At 49.6% G+C, this 17,976-nt stretch overlaps 1 protein-coding gene across 2 annotated transcripts in view; it reads left to right on the top strand.

The window, feature by feature from the left end:
* Positions 1–17,976, top strand: part of FAM168A (family with sequence similarity 168 member A) — a 65,277-nt gene that overhangs the window by 3,119 nt on the left and 44,182 nt on the right. The window contains exon 2 of one of the 2 annotated variants that reach the window (XM_083170372.1): positions 9,586–9,717. The exons of the other annotated variant lie outside the window; for it this stretch is intronic. The gene's annotated coding sequence lies outside the window, so the exon portion shown is untranslated. The remainder of the gene's footprint in view (positions 1–9,585; positions 9,718–17,976) is intronic. 2 annotated transcript variants of the gene reach the window in all.

Raw genomic sequence — 17,976 nt, forward strand, 5'->3', positions numbered from 1 at the left:
GATTTATTTATTTTTTTAGGTCCGGGGACCGATGTTGCGGGTCTGCGTATGAGTATCGGTGAAAATATGCAAACCTGCAGTGCGCACGCCTTCGGCGAGTATCACACAGTATCGCTGAGGTTTCACACATAGTGGTGCTGGAAGGGGGCTGGAGCATGGGGACACCCACTGGATATCCCCAAATGAACGCAGGTGTGCCGACGCCTGATCGGGGCTGATGTCACATGACGACTGACTCTTAAGCTGGGTACACATATGTACAATTTCATTTTTCTTGCGACCGTTCGATCGACCGAATACACGTTCAGCCGTCCAAAACATACGACCGATCTGCGCGTACACATATGTACAATTTTACTTGCGACGTCCGATGTACTCCCGTCCAAACAATCGCAAGAAAAAGATTGTACCACCGTACACACTCTCCCGATCTGGCTATTCGCACGATAAAAATGTACACAACATTATCATAATGGGCTGGATTAAAAGAGCATACCAAAACGAGGCGTGATCACAGAACAAAGAATCGTTCGTGTTTTTTGGGTGGGTGGGCGGGCGTTCCTGCTACACCTTCACGTGGCACTTATGTCATAGCAAGCACCTGTATGTGACACTCTGTTCAGGTCCGACCACCGTTTTACCTCAAATAAACAAAGTGTTCACAGTATTTTTTGTCAGTATTTCTTAATAAATGTTAAGTGTTTATGCAGAACAATGAACATCAAATATCTATCTATCTATCTATCTATCTATCTATCTATCTATCTATCTATCTATCTATCTATCTTCTATAACTATATCTGTCAGGAATGCACACACAACGATTATTTATTTCAAAAGGAATGCACACACAACGAATATTCTTTAACAGCATGGCGCGGAAAGTACGGGGGAGAAGACTTCCTGTTGTTTACATGCTGCGCTGATGGAGGGATGACGCAGCTAGTCAACACCCACATGGGCGTGCTGCTTTTGGGAGGAATGATCGCAGGAACGGGCTGCATATCGATCGAACGTGCGTACACATGTCACTTTTCTTTCTATATGGAGCCGTCCTGTCGGAAGAATATTAAGCAGCAAAGAACCTGCGACCGACCGACCGTGGACGGCCAAGAGCGTTTTTGGCCGTTTATCGATCGCATCGAAGGGATCGGGACTGCGTACACATATATACAATCGAACGGCCGTTCGTCCGCAGATTGGAAGAACGGCCCGACGATTGTACATATGTGTACCCAGCTTTACTTGTGATCAGGTGGAACGATATTCCCCCGTACCCTCGCATGCAAATGGATGTGTGAGTGTACACCTGCATCCGCATGCAAATGTGGCCGTTTGCTCGGGGAAGGGGGGGCGAGAGTTTGCTTAATTTCAAATGAGACCTGCCATTATAGCAGCCCAGCGCCGGTAGCTCAGTCATCGCGGACTTGTCGTCTTGCTGATTCCCCTTTTCTGCTTTTCCAAGTGCTAGAACATCATTTTGTGTGGTAAATGTGTCCTCTTCTTGTCTTTCTGTGGCTTGTTTAAACCAATTTATGTAGAAGTGCAGTCGATTGTCCCCCGATATTGGGGGCTATTCAGGCCTGATTGCACAGCAGGGTGTATGGCTTGCTGTACGCATGCACGATACCATCCAGTGATAAAATCCAGCATCTTTGTTAATCGCTGGCTAAAAGCAAGTTGATTGACAGGAAGACGGCATGTGTGGGTGTCACCCGGCCGTTTACTGGGAGTGTTAGGGAAAACCAAGGCGTTTTCAGACCAGCTTCATCCACGGAGACAAGACTATATAGTGTTCATTCTAGCACCCGCTATCTTTGAATACCCATGCAGTTCCTGTTCCCTGCCTTTGGTGTCGCTGTCTGCTGTGGTGTTTATAGCACAGGTCTGTTTTTGCATATCAGTGCTGATATACAGACCACCAAGCCACACCCCACACTCTGGTTGGCCCACAACCCATTGAATGTTCACGTGCGTCCATCTTCTTGGCCAGGAAGGCTATTTTACATAGGCATATGGGTTTGAAAAGGCTGCTCGTTTCTATTATAATCTGATCTTTCAAACCCTGTGCAGTTCCTCTTCCCTGTCCGGGGTGTCGCTCTCTGCTGTGGCCTTTCTATAACAGTGTGGTCTGTATTTCAGCACCGATATACAGCCCATACCTGTGCTAGAAGAGGAACTGCATGGCTCTTGAAAGATGCAGGCTCTAGAATGACCACGACACCTATTACATTGCAGTCTGTTATTGGGATCGTGAACTGCTGACTGTTTATGTCCTCTGTATTCATAATAATCACACAGTACTGCGCAACATATGTATGAAAAATAATACCACACATCATGATAATAAAAACAAAACCTCATTGTGAGGCGGTCTTGCGGAGATCCCTCCCCTCATTTTCCAGCCTTAACGCTGCCTCATCCCCCATTTCATCCCCTGCGCGGTGTATATGTGTGATCGGAGCCGTCTCCTTAGCTATGTGAGGGGGTAGGTACAGCTGGAATGCCAGGAGATGTCCCTTTGTCCCATTGTGGCGCACAGCTGCCGCCTGACCTTCTCCCTGCATTGTGATGTGTGATTGTCCGTGTATTGTCACCATCCCGCCGCCTCTGTGCTCTTGTTCTGCAATCAGCAATTTACCCTCTCTTGTCTCTTTATTTCAGCATTTAATTACCATTATTTTGTGTCAGGAGGGTTGTGTTACAGACTTTGCTGAGAGCTTTGTGCATTTGTTTTAATGGTTTATTCATTTACTCTTCCCTCGATCGAGCTGTTTTCCAAACTGTAGAAATACGTTGGAAAGGCCGCGATAGATCCAGGATTGACTTATTAACGCACACGGTGGCAGCTGTGTGACGTGTAGTGTATATGTATTGTGTACGGGTGATGGAGGCGGCCATCTTGTTGCCTGAACCAGTGGGCATGAGTACACAGACTGAATAAGAAACCAGTGACATCACCGCAGGGCTTTGTGGGTTTTTTGCGCTGTGACTCGGATGTGGTTTCTTAACTCTGTCGTCAAGGCAACGTAATAGTCCAGATTTTCAGGATATCCAGGAGTGAGCACAGATGGTTAAATCAAATTGAACGAGATACTTATTAAGGTAGCTGTGATCAAGCCAAGCCTGGATATCCTGTAAAACCTGGAGCTGGGTACACACTAGTAGATATATCTGCAGACGTGTTCTCCATACACGCTGCCCGATCCATCGGGAGTGACATCACAAATGGGCGCTTGCCCACTGAGATGTCAATCAACGGTGGTTCTCGGTGTGGCTGTACGGGAAGTCGGCGGATCGCCTGTACACACAGCACAATGCAGCCATGTATCGGGCATCGGTTTTGTTGCACAGCCGGCGTGATTTGTCTGTGAACAACGTTGTTTACAGATATATCGATGGTAGGCACTGGCTGATAGTGCATCGATGTATCAGCCATGAAAGAGCCTGATTTACCAGTCTTCTCCCGTATTCATCCACCTGTCCCATAATGCCCTTTGTCTTTGTGACCTGCGCGTTATCTAACGTATTGATATTTTCGGATCAAATAATAGGGATTTGCCACTAGAGTCTGTGAGTCTCTGAAACGTTGCCATCTGCTGGCAGAGAGTGAAACTACATCTTTCTCACACATGCACAAACACAGGAGGTGGCAGACTAGCTTTCGAAGCTTTTGCTTTGCTTGTGTGCTTTTTACACACACACACACACACACACACACAATACTCCTCACCTCTATGAGGAGAAGTACCGCCAGTGGTCACTAGAGGCTTTTCGACGGACCAATTTACTCCTTTGTGTACGAAAAGATGTCCTAACAGAAAGTGAGAGCAGTTTTTGCAGGGACACTGATCTGTTTCAAACTTGCTGGATATGATGAGAGGGAGCTGTGAAGACAGAGATTGGCGGTAGGAGCAGATAGAGACTGGGGGTGGGGAGTTTGTGGGCTAAAAACTGTCACAGTTCAAAGTGAAAATACATTGTAGAAGCCGTTCTTTTCATTGGCGTGTAACCAGCTGTATATAACTACCGCGGTCCTGCAGTGTGACATCTTTATGTATAGTCTGTCACTAGTCTGGTATCTGGATGATAAGCCGACCCCAAAGGTCGACGTGCCCTAGGCCACACATGAAAATGTTGGCATGAAATTTTCATGGTCCCCCCCCCCCCTTTGTTGGACTGGTAAATCGTTATAAAACGATAAAGCGTTTGCGGGACATGGGGCCTTATTCTAGTTCACTCTTTCTGACAAAATCCTTCTCAGATGGACAAAACCATGTGCACTGCAGGTGGGGCAGATGTAACATGTTCAGAGAGAGTTAGATTTGGGTGAGTTATTTTGTTTCTGTGCAGGGTAAATACTGGCTGCTTTATTTTTACACTGCAATATAGATCTCACTTTTAAGTAAAACCCCACCCAAGCCTAATTCTCTCTGCACAAGTAACATCTGCCCCACCTGCAGTGCACATGATTTTGTCCATCTAAGAAGGATTTTGTCAGAAAGTGTGAACTAGAATAAGGCCCATGGTGAGGAGAGGACACGGGATGGCATGGTGACGGTATCGGTTTATCCCCACAAGGGGGTGATGCCAGACTCCGTACAGCCACCCTGAGATGTATAGGGGAGCTGGTCAGACATCGCCCTGCGTATGCTTTTGCTATCTGATCTGTATTACAGCCCAGTGCTCAGCACGGATCCCCTGACGCAGGGAGATAGAGCCTCCGTTCTCAGATTGGTCCCATGTTTATAGCCCTTTATTTATGTGCGTCCCAGACGCTTGTAATTGGTCCAGGCATCTTAATCATCTGGATTATTTAGCGGGCAGCGATGCTCAGCTGAATATCCCTACATCTGCGCATGAGCAACTGGACGGCAAATATTGGCGGACACCACAGTGTTAATCTGCACTTTATGAAGACAGCGGATTGGTCGACTGGTTTGTATTGCCCCATCTGATGGTAAATACAAAGGAACAGATTCCTGCATCTGCAAATCGCAAACTGAATCCGCTCCTATACTCTCTGAGACACTCCAGCTGCTCTGGAACTACACACCCCAGCATGCACTGCCACTGTTTTGCTGTTAATAGTGTGGCAGGGCATCTTGGGATCTGTAGTTCCACAGCAGCAGGAATGACGGAGCTGCCTACCCCCTGCTCCAGACGCTCCCCTACAGTATGACCGCACGTTCCTTTATAAAACAAGGAGTCCCTGTCGGCTGCCTTAATAAATGCGGATGAGAGGCAGCTGGCTGCGAGAGTGTATATTTATGGATTTATTCTTTTTTATTCTCTTTTCGAGTCGCTCTTCTCCAGTTCGGCAGAAAACCCCTCATTCCGCGTAGCCTTTGGTTACCGCTCATGCATGAGAATGCCGGGACACAGCCTGAAGGATATCTAAAGGTCATAGGCCTTGTATGAATTCATATTGCAGAACGGCGAGGCCTCTTCAGGCAGCGAAACATGAGAGCTGTCTGCACGGGAGACTCGTAACCTCTCCAGCACTTAACTACACGGATCTCTGGATTAACCACCTCCGAAATGTCACCAGGAGAGTAGCGATCTCGTGCCATGACCCGCGTGAGCCTGGTTTAATACATTGGTTCCTGTCACGGACATTGTACGCTGTCACCGACGGTGTCTGGGTAGCGCGGCCCGCCTCTCGGTGTGCCACGGTTGCATTATACCAGTGACTCTGCGTTGTGGCAAGGATGGCATTTTAGCCCTCTCACACATACACTGCCCTGGCATGTCTGAGGTCGGCGCGGGGTTAGGTCATTGTGGGACAGATGTGGCGCTGCTGAATGCGCAGCGGAACTTTCCTGCGCAGGTTTTTTGAGGTTGCAAAAATGTTGTGATTGGAGTGTCTTTGAAGGACCAGCAGGGAACGTAGATAAATGAGTCTGGAACCGTAATGTCATTGAATCTGGATGCCTTCAAGGGCAGATATTTGCCACCCATACGGCCCCCCCCCCCCCCTCGCCGCTGCGTTCCCTCGCACAAACATCCATTCCCAGCTTGCGTGCAGGGTGGAGATCATTCCATGCACCTAAGACACCTCTGTGGTGTCTTAGGTCTGCAGGCGGCCTGTGCGGAAAGCAGACGTGCAGCTGCCATCCGCTGACGTCAGCTGCGTCATTGGCGAATTAACATGGGAACGCCCCGCCTCATGCCCCCCCCCCTGCCTGCAGTGCTGTGCGCGAGCGGCCGTTGAATAATAAATTCGCCGAACATGCAGGGGAGCGAATGGACCAGAATGAGGTCCTTGGTCAGTTTTAAATTTTGGTAGATTGTCATACATGGCTTTCTTGGCTTGGGGTCTCTGGATGCGGTTGACAAATAAAGGGTTGACAGATAATAGGTCGACCACTGTTGGTCGACAGGTCCTAGGTCAACAGGTCGACACATGCAATAAGTCAACAGGGGAGAGGACGACATGAGTTTTTTAACATTACTATTTGTTCCAAAACAGGTGGTTTCTTCATACTGCACTATCCATGGAGTTAGATTATAATGGTGTGCCGAGTGTAGCGCGTGTCGACCAACACCGAAAGACGTGAAAAAAATCACGTCAACCGTTTCAATGTTGGCCTATTGCTTGTGTCGACATTCCGACCCTATCGTGTGTCGGCATTACAGATCTAGCCTCCTCTGAAATCCTTCCACCGGATGGATAAAGCTGCGCACGCTGCAGTCTTCTGTATGGAGGCCGAATCCTGTCTCCCCGCCGGCCACACGCCGTCATCGCCCCTGTGATGTGGTCACACCAGAGCTGAACATCTTCAAACAATCCTTCCAAACAAGGTTCAGGATTTCTCTGGTACAGTCTGCAGATGGCATCTGAAATATGCAGGAAGCATTTGCTGGCTCCTGGGCTGACAGCTAGGCAGAGGATCCATCTCCGTCTGCTTCCCCCGGCTTAAAGGAGCAGGGCCCTGTTTTTCTGCCTTCCACCATTAGGATTCCGGCCTTTATTGACGTGTACAGCTGTAGCAGCGCTAATCGCCATATGCAATGCCGTTGGCATTTGGCGCAATCCCAGCGCCATGCGTGTGCGTTTAATTTGTGGCTCGTAGAAGTGTATTGTGCATATTGCTGCGTGGTGACACAGTAGCAAATTTGGTGCAAAAAAACGGGCATGAGCGGTGGCGATCTGGCAACGACAAGTGCAGTTCCCTCGTTTACTAACTTGGCTGTTTTTGTGCCCCTGCCAATTGTATTGTTACCTAGGGGACTGCTAGCTGGTCTGATTTGGTGCAATACAAGTTTCTCAGGATGTCCAGAATTTACTCCTGCCCCTCACCACCACAATTACTACATCTTACTCAGATGGGTGTAGATTGGAGGCTTAACAGTCAATAGACATTGAAAAAAAGGCTGACATGAATTTTTCATGTTTTTTGTGTGTGCAATGTTGATACCTGAAGGTGCCCATACACGTTACAATTATTGTATACAATATCGCATCTCATCGCATCTCGGTTTTGTGATGCACATACTTTTTGTACTAGATCTTATCTCATCTCATCCCATCGCAAAACCGAGATGCGATAAGATGCGATATTGTATACAATACAGGTTGAGTATCCCGTATCCAAAATGCTCGGGACCAGGAGAATTTTGGATAACGGATTATTCCGTATTTCGGAATATTTTAATATTTCAATGATGTATTTTGAAGTATCTTGCATGTATGCTGTATAAACACATAATATACACACAAATATATTTTATTACCACATAAAATACACACAAATATATTTTAATTGTTCAAAAAACAAGGTTTCAAAACGTGAAACAAAATGTGTGTACTATCTCAGCACTGAATTTGAATGCCAAGCAATCATTGTCTTGCACATATATAGTGCCAGTTACATATCATGTCCCCAGTGATGCTGTTACAAATGTCCCCAGTGAGTTTTTAGCAAAAAAACATTTTTTTTTACTTTCTGGAATGTCCGTATTTCGGAATAATTCGGATAACGGATACTCGGATACGGGATACTCGACCTGTAATTGTAACGTGTATGGGCACCTTGAGAGTGTGGTTCCCCAATTAGTGTAACGCGCACACTCCCTTCACTACCAATGCGCTTGGCACACTTTTACCATTCCTAATCTGAGACCACATGGATCGCAAAGCATGAAATAGTCCAAAAAATAAAAAATAAACTTGTGTCAACATTTTCATGTGTGGATCATTGCCGTGGCGATTTTTTCATGTGCGGATCATTGCCGCGGCAACCTTTTCATGTGCGGATCGTTGCTAGGCGACCTTTTCATGTGACGATCATTGCCATAGCGTCCTTTTCACGTGTCGACCTGTTAACCGTCAACCTAAACACGGTCGACCTATCATCTGATACCTTCTTAGAGGTGTACGTGTTCCAGTCTGAATATGCGAATAATGCTGTTGCCGTTCTCGCCCGACGTTAAGACTCCCCTCTTTTCCTGGTCATATGTAGGTCTCTCCCCGAATGAGCCCCCTGTGTGTGTGGAGTAGGACAGACATCCGTAGAACGCAGCATGAGATCAGTCAGTGACACCCGGCCCATGCGGACGGCTAGCTCTGGGGGGAAATGTCTCGGTAATAGTATATTACAGACTATGGTTGACGGGTAGACGTGTTAATCCAGAAATTGGCGCATTGCAGAATACTAACCTCGCCTGAGATTCACTCTACCTTTAAACAAGCTCAGGCCCTCTGGGTTCCTGGCTCCTAAGGGGGCCCCTTCCGCCTACAGTACAGCGGATATTTATAGCTGTGCCGGGTGCATTACATTATGGGTCAGAAACAGGTTAGAGGAAAGCGTCGGAGAGCATTTACTTCCCTCATCTGGAAGGTGCTTCTATCTGTTTGGTAAGAGAGAGGTCACAGATGGGTAACCTGCACTCTGGCAGCGAGGCTGGAGGGGAAATCATTCAGGTTGATTCGGCATGAATTCGCAGCAGCATTTCTGTGCGAACTCGGCGCAAAATCTGTTCGCCAAGTGCACGCTCCCAGCCTTGCGAGCGAGGGGTGGAGAGGGGCATGGGGTGCCGGCCTGGGCCATTAGTATATGTGACCTCCCAGCGTTTCATGGGTCTTCGTGGCGCACGTGCGGGCGGTGGACATCGGACATAACCGTATGTCAGCTGCCTGCCCAATTCCCTGGAAATCTACACACATATGTACAAATGCTATGGACCTCCCTTACATATGCGTGCGCCTTCACCATCATTCGATAGTCGTCGATCATCGAAAGATGGGGGAGGTTCCCACTGGCGTGCGATAGGATGTTTAGGGTGAACGAACCCAGCGTGCAAAGGGGGGCGGACGTATCGCCATTCGCAGGGTGGGTTCTGGTTGACTCGCAAGGGTGTGAATTCATGCGCGAGCGAGTTAACCAGAATAAGGGCCTATGTGTGTTTGGGTTCTAGTCACTTGTGTTATGAGCAATGTTAATATCTGTATTGACCGCAGACCAGCGTCGCCCGCTCCCCACTTTACTTTTACCACTCGGAGTGTGTAGTGTGTCATTATTACTATTGTATTCCATGCATTGTTATACCCGGTCTTATGGTCACATTCTCTGTTCCCTACAGGAGAAGAATTTCTAACCCTTGGACTTATGCAATGACTGCAATCTGAACCCTTTATCTACCCCTCACTCAGCTCTGGTCCTTCTTGCATCCGGTCGCGAGCACTCATCCGGGACAGACAGCGTGCTAGAAGAGGTATGCTGTGCGGCCTGGCTGTTGGGGTTCTCCGTTACCTAGAGAGTATTGTTATATGACGTAGCGGCAGGTTCCGTGTACTGGCCAATCCGAGTACGTGGCTGTCAGTGTGGACCCGCGAAGAGCACTTGGGAATGGATGGCAACATGGCTCTGGGGGCCCATCGTGGGCACAGATGTCATTATAGATCTAGGGTACAAGGCGGGGCAGAGAGTGGGGTCAGTATGTAGGCTTGGTACACCCAGCGGTACTTCCTGTAACATCCGGGGGGGGGGGGTCAATGAATGCAGTGATTATATGCACCCAGCCTCACTACATTGCAATGCGCGTACACATGTGGACACGTCGAGGCACAGTGACATCTGTAGTGATGTGTGCGCCGTAGTCGTCCTGGAACAGATGGTTGTATGTGATGCACATTCATTGTATTCTCATCTCGTTCTTGTTGTTTGTGTTTAATCCTGTTTATAGCATGTATTGCTCTTATGTATAGTGAGGCCTAAACCTTAATCTAATAGTGATTATACTCGGTGCTGTGGTATTGGGGTACAGATAATGCACATGTGCCCTGCACTGCCCAAGATGCACTGGTGTAGGGGAATATAGCAGAAGTGTGTGTGTGTGTGGGATCATGACTGGGGCACTGGACGTGTGTGTGTGGGGGGGATCATGGCTGGAGCATGGGACGTGTGTATGTGTGGGATCATGACTGGGGCACTGGACGCGTGTGTGTGTGGGGGATCATGGCTGGAGCATGGGACGTGTGTGTGTGTGGGATCATGACTGGAGCACGGGACGTGTGTGTGTGGGATCATGACTGGAGCACGGGACGTGTGTGTGTGAGGGATCAGGACTGGAGCACGGGACGTGTGTGTGGGATCATGACTGGAGCACGGGACATGTGTGTGTGTGTGTGTGTGTGGGATCATGACTGGAGCACGGGACGTGTGTGTGTGGGATCATGACTGGAGCACGGGACGTGTGTGTGTGTGGGATCATGACTGGAGCACGGGACGTGTGTGTGTGTGGGATCATGACTGGAGCACGGGACGTGTGTGTGTGGGATCATGACTGGAGCACGGGACGTGTGTGTGAGGGATCAGGACTGGAGCACGGGACGTGTGTGTGGGATCATGACTGGAGCACGGGACGTGTGTGTGTGTGTGTGTGTGGGAGCATGACTGGAGCACGGGACATGTATGTGGCAGGAGGGAGGGGAGAGGTGGGAGGGGATGAGGGAGAGGTAGAGGGGAGGGTATAGATGAGAAAAGGGAGGGGAAGGTAGAGGTAATGGGGCAGAGGTGGGAGGGGAAAAGGGGAGAGTGGTGCAAGTAAGAGGATAAGAGGGCATAGGCAAAAGTTGGAGGGGATGGGGTGAGAGAGCTGGGAGGGAGATGAAAGGGGGGGGGAGGGAGGGGATGGGGTGAGGGCTGGGAGGGAGAGGAAAGGGGGGGGGAGGGAGGGGATGGGGTGAGAGCTGGGAGGGAGAGGAAAGGGGGGGGGGGAGGGAGGGGATGGGGTGAGAGCTGGGAGGGAGAGGAAAGGGGGGGGAGGGGATGGGGTGAGAGCTGGGAGGGAGAGTAAAGGGGGGGGGGAGGGGGGAGGGGATGGGGTGAGAGCTGGGAGAGAGAGGAAAGGGGGGGGGAGGAGGGAGGGGATGGGGTGAGAGCTGGGAGGGAGAGGAAAGGGGGGGGGGAGGAGGGAGGGGATGGGGTGAGAGCTGGGAGGGAGAGGAAAGGGGGGGAGGAGGGAGGGGAGGAGAGAGATGTGTCACAGTGTCAAAAGGTGAGGAGAGAGGTGTAAATATGGGGCAGAAGGACAAACAAATCTGAAACATTGGGAACGATGGGCCAGCGTTGAGAACATGCGCTTGGACCTGGCTCATGCTGGGCCACAATACTAGTTGCCTTGCAAGAGGGTAGTCCAGGACCAGGGGATTCTGTCCCTCCCGGAATGGGTCATGTTGGGGAGTAGGAGTAAGCCCATGCAGTCTCTCCTATGCACCTAACTCTCTGTACTGTGCTCCAGTATGCAAACGAGCTGAGAGAGATCCAGTGGCTTTCTCATCATTTAAAAAGCCACAAAGCAGGGAATTTCTCTGGCCGTGTGCCCACCCCCCCTCCGCGAGGTCCGTTCTACAGACCAGAGAGGAATCTTCTGGTTCTAGGTTCTCACCTTAAATACTCTGTGCTCTCTGTTCCGTATCAGTAGGCTGCTCGTATGGTGTTACTGATAAACAGGTTTAGGCTGTATATTTATATTATGATATCAATTTTTTTTTTTTATATATTTAAAACAAAAATAAGTTTCTGATCTTGTTCCCCTGAAATATTAATCGGCTCCCGACAGGCTCCAGATCTTCACCCGCTCGTTAATTAGGACAAGTCTTGTGCAAGATTTAAGAACTTCCCGTCAGAAAGCGATTAGCTGTCAGATGTTTCTGCCGAAATGGGTCACAAGCGCCTGTCGGTGCTACGTGCGGGAGCCAATCAGAAGCAAGTCCGTAGTGCACATAACAACCTACACCTGTAACCACGTTAGGAGCAAAGTCCTGTTATAATGGGAATATCATATCTGAGAGAAGACTAAATAAGGAGGATTAGTAAAAATATGTCATAAAATAGATTTTTTTTAAATGCCCAGGATTTTAGGGTAACCAGCTGTAGGCTTCAGCTGCCAAATCTGATTTAGAGGAGACCTATAGTAGTACCCCAGCGTGTTTCCAACCAGCTGCAGGCCGGTGACCACCAGGGCCTGATCTCCCTCGGCAGGCCTGGCTAACCTATGACTGTCCGTCTGTTGTTAAACTGCACATCCCAGCATGCCATGCCACAATTTAGCATTCCCTTATAACAAGACTGTTGCAGTGCATGCTGGGACTGGTAGTTTCCCAACAGCTGGAGAGCCACAGGTTGGAGAGGCCTGCCTTGGGGGATTGGGCTGCAGGAAAACATGGGGGCCCTTTCTCTCTAGTGGAACAATGTACTAAAAGGGTCTAAAAATTAAGAGGTGATGTTACCCCTGGCAACCAATCATATTCTCTTTTGGTTGGTACGGGCAGAATCAGCTTTTTTCCCCCATTTTTAGAACCTTTTAATACATTTATTTACACCCTTCATGGAATGAATAATGGGAAATAGTGTTATAAAAAATATAGAAAATATAAAAATTAGCTTTTAGCGCACTACAAGTATCAGCCTACCCTTTGGTCTGCTTGCTCATCTAGTGCACCAGGGAAAAATGTTTGGGAGAAAAACACAACGCAACAAAAACACCATCTGAAAATGGCCCCTAAGGCCCCATCCACTGGTACAACATGTCCCCTTTTTCACTCTATTTTTACCCATCGGGCCGATTCAGTTAGGCAACATTGCTCGCATCAGGCCTTTTCTCTCCCAGAATGCAACTAAACTCATCATCCACTCACTGGTCATCTCACGGCTCGACTACTGCAATGTTCTCCCCACTGGCATCACTTGCTCCCAACTGGCTCCTCTCCAGTCTGTCCTCAACTCCGGAGCCAGGCTTAGCTTCCTCTCCCGCCGCTCTAATTCTGCCACTCCCCTTCAACAAATGGCTCCCATTCCCCTACAGCATCCTCTTCACACTCCTCACACTCACATACAGGGCCGTCTCTAATTCCATTGCTCCATATATCTCTAACCTCATCTCCATTCATACACCCTCCCGCCCTCTACGGTCGGCCGACGACTGTCGTCTCTCCTCCACCCTGATCACTGCTTCCCATGCTAGTGTACAGGACTTTGCCCGTGCTGCACCCCTTCAGTGGAACGCACTCCCTCGCTCCATTAGACTCTCCCCGACCTTGCAAAGCTTTAAACGGGCACTGAAAACTCACCTATTCATCAAAGCGTACCCTTCCACTGCATAACCTCTTCCCTCCTGTCATCAGAGCCCTCTTCTCCTCACATGTCACTCACAGCTCTCCCATACTCAAACACTCAGCGACCATCTTCCTCCACATACTCATCTCCATCTTTGGCCCCCAGACTCTAGTAACACATTGGTCAAGTCCTCACTACTTAAATTTATTTATTTATTAACAGTTTCTTATATAGTGCACACATATGCCGCAGCGCTGTACAGAGAATAATTGAACATTCACATCAGTCCCTGCCCCATGTTGCTTGACTTAACAGTCCATGAAATATAAAATATAGTGTGATCGGAACTATTTTCAGACCATAGTCTTGTGTAAACCTGAGAAGGTGCCGTGCTATGAACAAAAAAAGTAGTTCCGGTTGCTGCTATTTTTGTGGAAATAGGTGTGCACTAAATTAGGGGCTGTAGGGAGGTTTGTGGTGGTTTTTGTTTTCTTATTAAACTGCCATTTTCCTCTGGTGCACCACAGGTGCCAGCATGCTCTAGCAGATGTTTAGGACCCCGGAGCTATATGTGGCACCTGTGCTGCCGCAGCGACTATGGTATTGGCAGTGACGTGCTAGCGTTTGATCCTGCATGCTGGCCCTTATACTGCGCTTGCATTGTGATCTATTTTAGTACGGCGGCCTACTTTTCTATCCCGCGTACGTTCGCCATGTAACCTGGTTATGTAATCTCCCGAATGTTTATCATTTCTCTCGTAGCGTTGTCAGGCCTTGTACCGTGCGCCTGTATTTTTCTTTTGATGCAAATTAGGTCTGTTAGCTGTAAACATTAATTAAAGTGTAATTATCTTACCTTGTCAGGCTGTAAGGGAATGATGAAAAGACTGTCAGCGATGTGTGCTCCCGACGCACATCACTAACCGTTATCTAGGACTTTAGGCAGGAATAAATTACCGGCACTGGGAGGGAAGTGGCGTCTCGGTGATTACACGCACTGTTACCGAGTATCATTCATCCAACCTCTGACTACCGGGATCTTTTCTTCTTCTAAGCTGCAGAATCTGATATTTCGATAATCGGTGGCGGAAATAGTTAAAGGAACCATTAAACTAATGTTTCATATATAAAGGAGGCCAACAAACAATGCTTGGTCTAGATATTAGCGGTGTTTAATATCCCCCCTGCGCACCCACCAGAAAAATCACATTAACCCCTTGAGTGGTGGGTTTTGCTGGGGCAGGACAAACCTACCAGGGCAGTAGTACCAATAAAACCCACCACAGAACGTAGGGGCCACCCCTCACCTCCGCTCCGGCATTTGTACGCCGGAGCTCCGCTGCCCCAGCCTCCAGTCACAGCAGTGACCACAGGCGGCAGGCTCAGGGATGTTCGCGGCGCCTCGGGAGGACTTGGGTGCCTGAACCCCTGAGCCCTCCCGAGTCCCCCTGAGCCGGCCGCCTTAATCACTGCTGTGAAGTGATTGGCGGCTGGGGGAAGTGGCAGTGGAGCTCCAGCGTACGATTGCTGGAGCGGAGGTGATCAGGAGGGGGGGGGGGGGAGCGACTGGGGGAGGCCCTAGAGGTGGTGCGCCAGTGGTGCACAGCTGGAGGCACCACTGGCGCACCTACTGCAGCATAGTGGTATGCGCAGATGAGCCCGGAAACGTAATCAGATCATACATGGACATACATTGGACAAGACATACGTTGGACATTTCTGCCCGCTGTGATATCACAGAGATAAAGTTACAGCCAATCGGCACCTACGGTAACTGCAATGTTACTGGGGGGTCGGGTACGGGATCCCAACTGCGGAATCCCGGTAAGTATTTTAACTAGAGATGCACAGGTCCCGATTCCAAAACGGGATCTTATTGGCTATCGGCTGTCACATGTTTTTGCTCCAAAACATGTGACAACCAGATAGCTCTAATTTTAACTCTACCCTTATCCTTACCCTAATTGTTCCCTTCTGCAGCCTAACCATAAAACCATGTACACACTGAGACGATATCGGGCCGATATGTTGTTTCTGGCCAAATCAGAATGACTATGGTTAACCTCCCCCATCCCCGCAGCCTAACCCTATCCCCAATATTTACCACCAGGATCTGTCGGGATCCTGAATGCATCCTTACAGAATGTGTGTGGGGGTGGCGGGGGGGGGGGGGGGGGGGTGTATAAACCAGAGTTAAGTGCATTTGCTGCACTTAACGCCAGTGAACGGTGGTTTTTTTTCCCCCGCTTTCCCCTTGAAGCCTCCATATTGTTTGCCAGCAGCAGCAGCAGGCACAACGCTAACCCTGCTGCTGGCTATGGGCTGCGTTTGAGATCTCGCGCATCCCCAAAAAGCCGACAAGTGGTATTTCATGCCCTGCTATTCACAGCGGCGTGGCGGGAGAATAAAATAGTCAACATGGACACTCACAACACACTATGTTGACATACTGGACAACAAAAACCGTGGCAAACTCATGTCGACTTTGCCATTGTCAGCATTCCATCCCTGTCGACCTATTTGAGCCACGCTACACTAATCGGGGGGCATATTGACAGGTGTCGACATTGACACCCAGCAAACGTAAAAAAAACACATGAACCCTATCTCAATGTCGACCTTTTCACCATGTCGATCTATTGACTTTGACTTAGACACTGTAGACCTTTCCATCCACACCGTAGCTTCTAATTGGAGGGAATCCCGGTGTGCGCAATGGATGCGATGTAATTGGCTGATAAGGGGTTGATTCTGTACAGGGCGAGGGAAACCTGACTCTGACGGATCTATTGCATGTAATTCCTCTGCAGAGCCGCCCGGTTAGCCCTGGGGCCGGTTAGTGGGGCCACGTTCCTGTGGTGTATGAATCCGCGCCTCTGGTGCCTGGGAAGTAATGCGATGTCAGTGACTGGGACCCCCCCCCCCCCTCGCTGATACTGATCTCTTGCATCACTCGTCCTCTCCCTGCTCCCCGGGGCTTTGCAGCATATGGGATTGGATGCCGTGACTGCGCTGCCAGCAGCTCCCCGCCGCAGGTCCTGAGCCAATACGGCTGGTGACGGAACCTCGCTCACCTCCAGCTATAAGTTCTGATAAAAGCATACACACCATCAGTCTGACATGTCAGGACTCATTTACATCCTTCACAGCATTGCAGGGACAGCGCATTTCCAAACACCCATCACTCATTTCTCATCTCTTTCCGCCCTTGGATAGACATGTTATAGGGAAAAACAGCGCAGATAATTATGCGGCCAGCGGCAACGTCTCGGGGCCGTAAGAGGCTGATCTGGAGACCCGAGGCTGTTCTAGGACCTCTGTAATAATACGGTTCCTGCAGTCCGCTGCAGTTGCCTGGCTGTAATCTGCATTCTGAATTCCTCCTTTTATTTAGCAGCCTTGGAAGCCCTTTCTGTTTCCGGCACTTGTTATTGTTCTGTAGGATTGGCAGTTGTCTGGTATTGATGCGCTGAGTGATGGGTGCATTCAGTGGCTGCGTCTCTTTACAGGAACATTTATTTAGTAATGTTCTGTACGTTCATATAAAGAACCCCAGATTTATTTCTGAGTAAAATGACAAAATGTCTCTTCCTGCTAAGACAAGCGAATGTTCTGCTGTCTCCCACCTACACACTGTAGCTATGATCTAGGCTGAAGCTGTATTCCGCCTATGGAGTCATTGCTCGGTCTGTGCTATTATGGACTTATGGAACCCCCCGCATATCCGCTAGAATGGGACAGCAGCCATTCTGCCCTCAGTATAGCGAGACCAGTCCATATATTCCCATATAGTAGCAGCCGGAGGCCCCTTCTCCCTGCAGCATAGCATGCATCGCCCCCTCTCCCCGCAGCATAGCATGCATTGCCCCCTCTCCCCGCAGCATAGCATGCATTGCCCCCTTCTCCCCGCAGCATAGCATGCATTGCCCCCTTCTCCCCGCAGCATAGCATGCATTGCCCCCTTCTCCCCGCAGCATAGCATGCATTGCTCCCTCTCCCCGCAGCATAGCATGCATTGCCCCCTTCTCCCCGCAGCATAGCATGCATTGCCCCCTTCTCCCCGCAGCATAGCATGCATTGCCCCCTTCTCCCCGCAGCATAGCATGCATTGCCCCCTTCTCCCCGCAGCATAGCATGCATTGCCCCCTTCTCCCCGCAGCATAGCATGCATTGCCCCCTTCTCCCCGCAGCATAGCATGCATTGCCCCCTCTCCCCGCAGCATAGCATGCATCGACTCCTCTCCCCGCTGCATAGCATGCATCACCCCCTCTCCCCGCAGCATAGCATGCATTGCCCCCTCTCCCCGCAGCATAGCATGCATTGCCCCTTCTCCCTGCAGCATAGCATGCATTGCCTCCTCTCCCCGCAGCATAGCATGCATTGCCCCCTTCTCCCCGCAGCATAGCATACATT

Source organism: Crinia signifera, chromosome 2 (genome assembly GCF_055691185.1).
Source record: "Crinia signifera chromosome 2, ASM5569118v1, whole genome shotgun sequence".
Taxonomy (NCBI): Eukaryota; Metazoa; Chordata; class Amphibia; order Anura; family Myobatrachidae; genus Crinia; species Crinia signifera.